Source organism: Grammomys surdaster, unplaced genomic scaffold, assembly GCF_004785775.1.
Source record: "Grammomys surdaster isolate TR1022 unplaced genomic scaffold, NIH_TR_1.0 126063, whole genome shotgun sequence".
In the NCBI taxonomy this organism is placed as follows: domain Eukaryota; kingdom Metazoa; phylum Chordata; class Mammalia; order Rodentia; family Muridae; genus Grammomys; species Grammomys surdaster.
The window spans coordinates 4,174,865-4,181,719 of record NW_021620873.1 but is presented as its reverse complement, the minus strand read 5'-3'; the positions used below and the strand labels follow the sequence as shown (position 1 = coordinate 4,181,719).

The window sequence follows — 6,855 nt, the reverse complement described above, 5'->3', positions numbered from 1 at the left end:
ATGAGTTGCCTTTGTCATGGTGTCTCTTCACAGCCATGAAAGCCTAACTAAGACTCGTTATTTATTTCTAATTTCTTTCCACTATAATAAGAAAAATACTTTGTATGCATTGTCTTTTCAAAATTACCTAGATTTATTAACTTTATCCTAAAGAATGTTCCATACCCATTTCAGAGGTATGAGTGTCCTACTTACATCCTTGTTGAGTCTAATAGGTTTATGATATTTTTTGTCTTCTTGTGTGTCTTTTGTTTAATTGCTCTGTATGTTATTGAAGATGGGTTATTGATATCTTCAGCAATGATTGTAGAGCTGTCTATTTACACCATTCATGTCCTTTTTAAAAATTCTTGTATTTTGCAGTTCTGTTGTTGGGTTTTGGGGGGGATCATAATAGTTGCATGTTGTAAATTTACTCTCAATATTAAAAGACATTTCACTAATCACCACTAGCATTTTTTCTTAAATTCCAGTTTGTCCTCTAGCAATATAACCATTCTGGATCTTTCCTGATTATTGTTTTCGGGATATTGGCTTAGTATACCCAGGAGCATAGTGTTTCAGAGTAAATGATATTTGTAACTACAGTGTGAGGTATCTTTGTCATGGCACTCAAACCTAGACATGACAAACTAATGCCTACCCCTTCACTGTTTCACATATAACTCACACACACCTGTGAAGATCATTTTTAGTATGCTTTAGTGTGTTTCTGCTTTGAGGTCAGGTATAGGATTTTGTACTTGTGATATTATGTTTATTCTGAAAATTTTGGATTTTGTAACATTTTGGTTTCAGATTTTAGAGATGGAAAGTCTACATATTTCTCATGTCTCTCAAAACATTTATGTCTTTTAATGTAAAGTGAATTTTGAGTGGCACGTGGTTGAATCATATTTTAATCATAGTGGTGCTATAGCTTTATTACATTTATATTTCCTGTAATTACTGATAAAGGAGAGTTTATGTCTGATGTTCTCTTATTTATACCCTATGTGCCATCTTTTTTAAAAAAACAAATATTTATGTGCATAAGTATATATGTGCATCATGTACATGCCTGCTATCCACAGATGCCAGAAGAGGACATCAGATCCCTTGGGATTGGAGTTACAGGTGGTTGTAAGCCATTATGTAGGTGCTGGGAACTGAACCTGGTCCTCTGCAAGAGCAGCAGGTACTCTTAACCATTGAGCTATCGCTCTAGCCTCACTTAGCTTTTTTGAGCTTATGCACAGACCTGTTCCTGCCTGATCTGTAGCCTCTTTGGCCTTATGGACATCTCACTCTTCAACCCTTTAAGTTTTTGATTAGTCTGTTGTTCACTGCCAGTGTTGTTCATACCCAAAGGCAGCCAAGATTTTAAATTATTTGACAAATACATTCCTGAGAAAAGTTTTTGTGTGGATATAATTCCAATAAAATTACATAAACACAAGCCAAGGCACCACTATAATAATCAGATATTGCCTTTGATAACAAGTATTTGAGAAAGGGTTTCAGTTCCATTCTCTTCCTTCTTACATCTGGAACTCCACTCTTATTTCTATATTTCACTATATGTGGCTTCCAGAGTGCCTAGAAGGGGGGATGGGGAAGAATCGCTGAAGTGCCACAAGGTGGCTTAAACTCAAGTTTGTTGCTTCCTTTCCTTAAGTTCTTCCAAAGTTCCTATGAGCCCTGTGTTGACTTCCAGAGTTCTACAAGAGTTGACTTTAAGCATTCTTTCCCCTTACTTTTATTGAAAGACAGTTTTATGAGGTTTCTTTTGCTGATTTGTCAACCTTGACACTTTTCATTGTTAAATACTCTGAAGATTCTCTTCCCCATACTGTGTCACAAATGATTTGGCTGAAGCATGTTCTGGGGAAGGACACTACAGAGATGGATTACCTTTCCCTTTACAAAGCATCACCGAGGCTTCCCACATACATGTTCCCATCTGTCAGTAGATAGGGTAGCACTTGTGTCACAACTGAAAGCCCCCCCATGCACCTTTCTTTCTACTCTTAAGAACTCACAAGGCATGGCCACTCTTGAGAAGTGTGGAGTCAGGCTACATCTTTGTGATGGAGTTGCTGGGTAAATGACTTGGGATTTCGTATGGTTGGTTTCTCTATTTCATCCCATCTTTAATCCAAGGGTCCTGCACAAACAGAAGCTTATGACTCTCTTATATTTTGGGCGGCAACTTTGTGTAAATCAGTTTTACACCACTGTGAAGAACACCTTAAACAAACAACTTAAAAAAAAAGATTTGTTTTGTTTGGTCCCTGGTTTCAAAGGTTTCAGCCCATGGTCACTGGACTCCATTGGTTTGGGCCTGTGGCATCATAAAACATCATGGACCTCACAAGTGGCAGAGAAGGCTTCCCAGCTCACAACATTCAGAAAGAGAGACAGGTTCAGGGTCCCAACATCCCCTTTAAGGAGGATTTCTGATGATCCTGTGGTCTCACTTCTTCCCTTAGGCCTAATGATTCTGACATCTTCCAGGAGAATTTCCAGGTGATAAGCAGGGGCACTCCGGGTCCAGATTAGGACAAGCCCACACTGCTTTATCCACTTTGCTGCTCAAACCATTCATGGTTGAGCACTAGGTGCTCTTTGAGTTGGCTGATTTGGCTCCAGTGCACCTTTGAGAAAGGCTTTGTTTTCATTTTTGTTTTTTGAGGGTCCAGGGGGGTATTTTGTTTTTGTGATGGTTTGTACATGCTTGGTCCAGGGAATGGCACTGTTAGGAGGTGTGACCTTGTTGGTATAGCTGTGTCACTGTGGGTGTGGGTTTTAATACTCTCATCCTAGCTGCCTGGACGTCTTCTGTTTGCCTTTGGATGAAGATGTGGAGCTCTCAGCTTCTCCAGGCCCACATGTGCCTGGATGCTGCCATGCTCTTGCCTTTATGATAATGGACTGAACCTCTGAACCTGTAAGCCGGCCCCAAGTAAATATTGTCCTTTATAAGACTTGCCTTGGTCATGGTATCTCTTCAAAGTAGTAAAAAACAAACTAAGATAGTTTTTAATTAAAAAAAATTTTTTTAAAATGCAGTATATCACACAGCCCAGGCTGGCCTCAAGCTATACAGCTGAGGCTAGCTTTGAACATTTAATTCTTCTGCCTACACTTCCAAAGTCCCGGGATTACAGGTATGGAAGTACCATGAATGCAAGAAGTTTATTAGAGACCAGAGCATGATATAAAATGATGAATGATAGTAATCATATTCTATCAGCCAAGCACCACTTGGCATTATGAAACCATCCTGTGGGTCAACCCTGGGTCTTCAATTCCTAATGGGCTTCCTTGAAGGACCTCCTGTCCAGAATCTAAACAAGAAATTCATTCCACAGACTGGCTTAGAGGGAAACAAATGTTCAGGCCATGTCTGAGATCCCAAGGAAACTCCTGGAATTGGTGGTGGAAAGAGGTACAATGGCACAAATCCAACTGTAGGTATCTCTTGCTACTTCTTCCTGCCACCTCTCTTCTTGAGGGCCAAATGGATGAGAACACCACTGGCTGTGTTGTAGTAAGAGTTGGAATCCTTGATGCAGATGTCTTCATACTATAGTTTCTGTTTCCCTGCAGGCATGTCTATGGCTTCATGAATCTTCACTTTGATGACAGAGACCTAAGTCTGTGAATGGGAGAGTGAAGACCAGCCTCTGCCCATTCAGCTTCCATTTTGTCTTATTCTGCATGCTGGGTACCTGCACTTTGGTGGATACTGGACGACCCTTGTTCCTGCATAAGAACTCTTCCTCAGGCATGAGGCTGTCCTCGGTTTTTAGTTTCTTGGATGGAGGCTCATCTTCCATAGGATGTAGGGGGTGTACAGGAGGCATAAGATCTGGGGCTAGGACTGGAGCCACAGGTGGGGCAGGCACAAAGGCTGTTGACACAATCATTTGCTGTGGGTGGGGTGTGAGGATGGGAAGTGCTGCAGGAGGCATAAGTACCACGTTGCTCCTGGGTGTGTGGATGTTGAATGGCATAGAGGTGATCACTGAGCCTGGGAGCAGCCAGACCACAGATGCCATGGGTGGCTGAAGCATGACAGGTGCTGCAGATACAACAATGGTGCTGACTGGAGGTGGCATCGCAGGTGGCCAGGGCACTGATGTGATGGGGGTGCTGAGCTGAGGACATTGGTGGCTGAAGCTGAAGGCGGTAGCTGCTGAGGTATTTCACTGGGCTTGCTAGGGCCCATCTTCTCCTTAGTGTCATCTTCTGGCACCAGGCCCTTGGCCTTATGGATGGCCAGAATCTGCTCCTGGAAGGTGACATTGGTGAGGGCACCCTGCTGGGTCCAGGCTATGTTGCCTGAAAGGCCATCCCAAGTCACCCTTTCCTCCAGCTTCTGGATCTCCACTTCACCAATCTTCTTACCAATGGCTCTTCTATCCCAAAGATGTCAGTACATTGCTCAGCGAACTGCTTTAAGTTGCTCATAATATCCTGATCTGGTACATAAACCTCATTGTCACTCTGTTTCTCTCTGATGGAGCGATCCCGCTATCCCAGCAAGCAGGGGTCAAAAAGCCCAGTGTGAAGGTGTTCTTGCATTTTGCTGGCAGGAATCTTCTCCCTAGTTATGGAGGGTACAAGATACTCATCAGGAACAGGAGCTGGAGGAAGAGCTTTGGAAGCTTTGGGATTATAGTCCCTTTGCACAATGACTTGGTCTGGAGTTGGGGGCAGAGGTAGAGGCATGGGTGTCCCTGGGGGTAGAGGTACTTCTGTCCTTCTTTACTGTCTGAACCCTTTGGGATCATAGTCCTTTCGCACAATGACTTGGTCTGGATGCATGGCTGTCTCTGGGCCTAGAGGCACTTTCCATCCTTTTTCTTCATCATCTGAACTAGTCTGTAGTCCAACTAACCCAACAGTAGGCAGCTGTGAATAGGAAATCCAAGGATCTAGTATTTGCTCAGTCCCACAAGACTAGTTGTTTAAGCTGTCTTCTGTAGAAGGTGGCTCCAATAGATGTGCTTTTGAGTGCAAACAGTCAAAGAAGGGTGAATATTCCTTCTTCCAATGTCCTTATGTAGGCCTCCATCGGAAGGTATGGCTCAGATTAAAGGTGTGTACCACCAAGACTGGATCTAAAATTTGCTTGTCCCAGGCTGACCTTGAACTCAGAGATCTGCTTGCCTCCGTCTCCTGAAATTGAAGGTGTGTATTACCTTGCCTGGGCCTCAGATTTTCATGGCCACTATGCCTCAAGATCTCCATGTCAAGATCCAGGTCAGAAACCAGTCTTCCAGCCTCAAGATCTGGATCACAGGTGTGCCCTCCATTTTTGGATTATAGTTTATTCCAGATATAATCAAGTTGACAACCAGGAATAACCATCACAGAAGGTGTGTGTCAAGTGGAAGAGCATATGACATGGACTTTGACATTTCTAATGCTTCTGTGACCACAGAGGTGATGGCTCTAATGGAACCAACATTAGCATTATAGGGACAGCAGTTATTTAGGATTATGGGGATAGCATTATAGGATTAGCATTATAGGGATAGCAGATATATGTTATTATCTGAGGTTTTCTGACTCCCAAGAAGAGTAGAAACTTTTCCTTCTCTCTATTCAACCCTCAAGCCTCCCTCTCTCATACAACTAATGACATGGCTGAAGTCTCATGCTTATTTTCCAGCCAGTATAACCACTGAGATTCTGTGACCACTAAGAAAACATTTTTAAAACTCTAAAACCACCTATAAGGCAATTTCCAATCTTTGGCCAATCCTTGATATAGCTACTGTCTGGACCCTTTGGGACACGAACATGACACAGTAAAGACATAATAATAAACATCAGATTAATAGAGAAAACTAGCCTGGCTATGGGTTCTTACTTCATGGTCTTCACCAGCAAATAGCCTGCTATAAGGAGTAAGTAGTACAACACATGTAGTATTTGACAAAGGATCTAGCTTGCAGTAAATAAATGTCCAACCAATCCTTGTTGTCCCAATTCTATATTAACATCAATGAAATAAACAAGAACAATGTGGATGTGTCGGGAAGTGCTTGCGCCTAGGGATCGCGGGCTGATGGACCCGCCACAACCGGGGTAGGTGGCGGATGGCGTCAACTCCAGGCCGGGCCAGCGGGGGTGAGCGAGCAGACTCCGGGTCCGGGGCGTGGAAGGAGCCGGCCAAGCTGGCCCAGGGCCTTCGGCAGGTGGTGGCGTGGGGCTCGTGCTCCACAACGGCCTCTGGTCACCCGAAAACCCCAGAGATGGGGGCGGCGATGAAGGAGGGCGCAACTGTGAACCAGGGCACAGCTCAAACACGCCTTCAGTCACGCGGAGCGGGACCTCCGTCCCAGTCCCCAAAAGCGAGAAAGTGTTATCAGCTCTTTTAGTTCTCTCCTTCCAGGGGTAGCTCGTGAGAGCCTACGGAAGAAAAGTGTTTCAGCTCTTTTAGTTCTCTCCTTCCGGGGGTAGCTCGTGAGAGCCTACGGAAGAAAGGTATTTCAGCCCCTTCCGTTCAGCTCGCTCTTCCCGCTGAGGAGAGAGGAGGGAGTTGTCCTTTGAAATGCACGACTGGCCTGGCGAGGGATCGTGAAAGCACTCCGACAGCAGGAGACCTCGCATCACACAGCAGTAGTCCTTTAATTTGAGCTCTGGAGTTATATATATACAGTTTCGGGGAAAGAACAGGTAGCCCCTATTGGTTTGGCTTGAGGGTTTGGGGATGCCTTATTTGCATGGAGGTGTTATCCTATGTGATAAGGGTCACGGGTCTCTTTGTGAGAAGTGGAAGCTAAGAGGGCCATTTGGAGTGGGAAATCTGAAGCAATCTTCCGTCCTGTGACCCTTTTCAGGCCGAGGTTTCTGGGGCTT

At 44.3% G+C, this 6,855-nt stretch overlaps 1 pseudogene; it reads right to left on the bottom strand.

The window, feature by feature from the left end:
* Window positions 1–3,466: 3,466 nt before the first annotated feature.
* On the bottom strand, window positions 3,467–5,868 carry LOC114610879 (annotated as a pseudogene).
* Window positions 5,869–6,855: the final 987 nt, after the last annotated feature.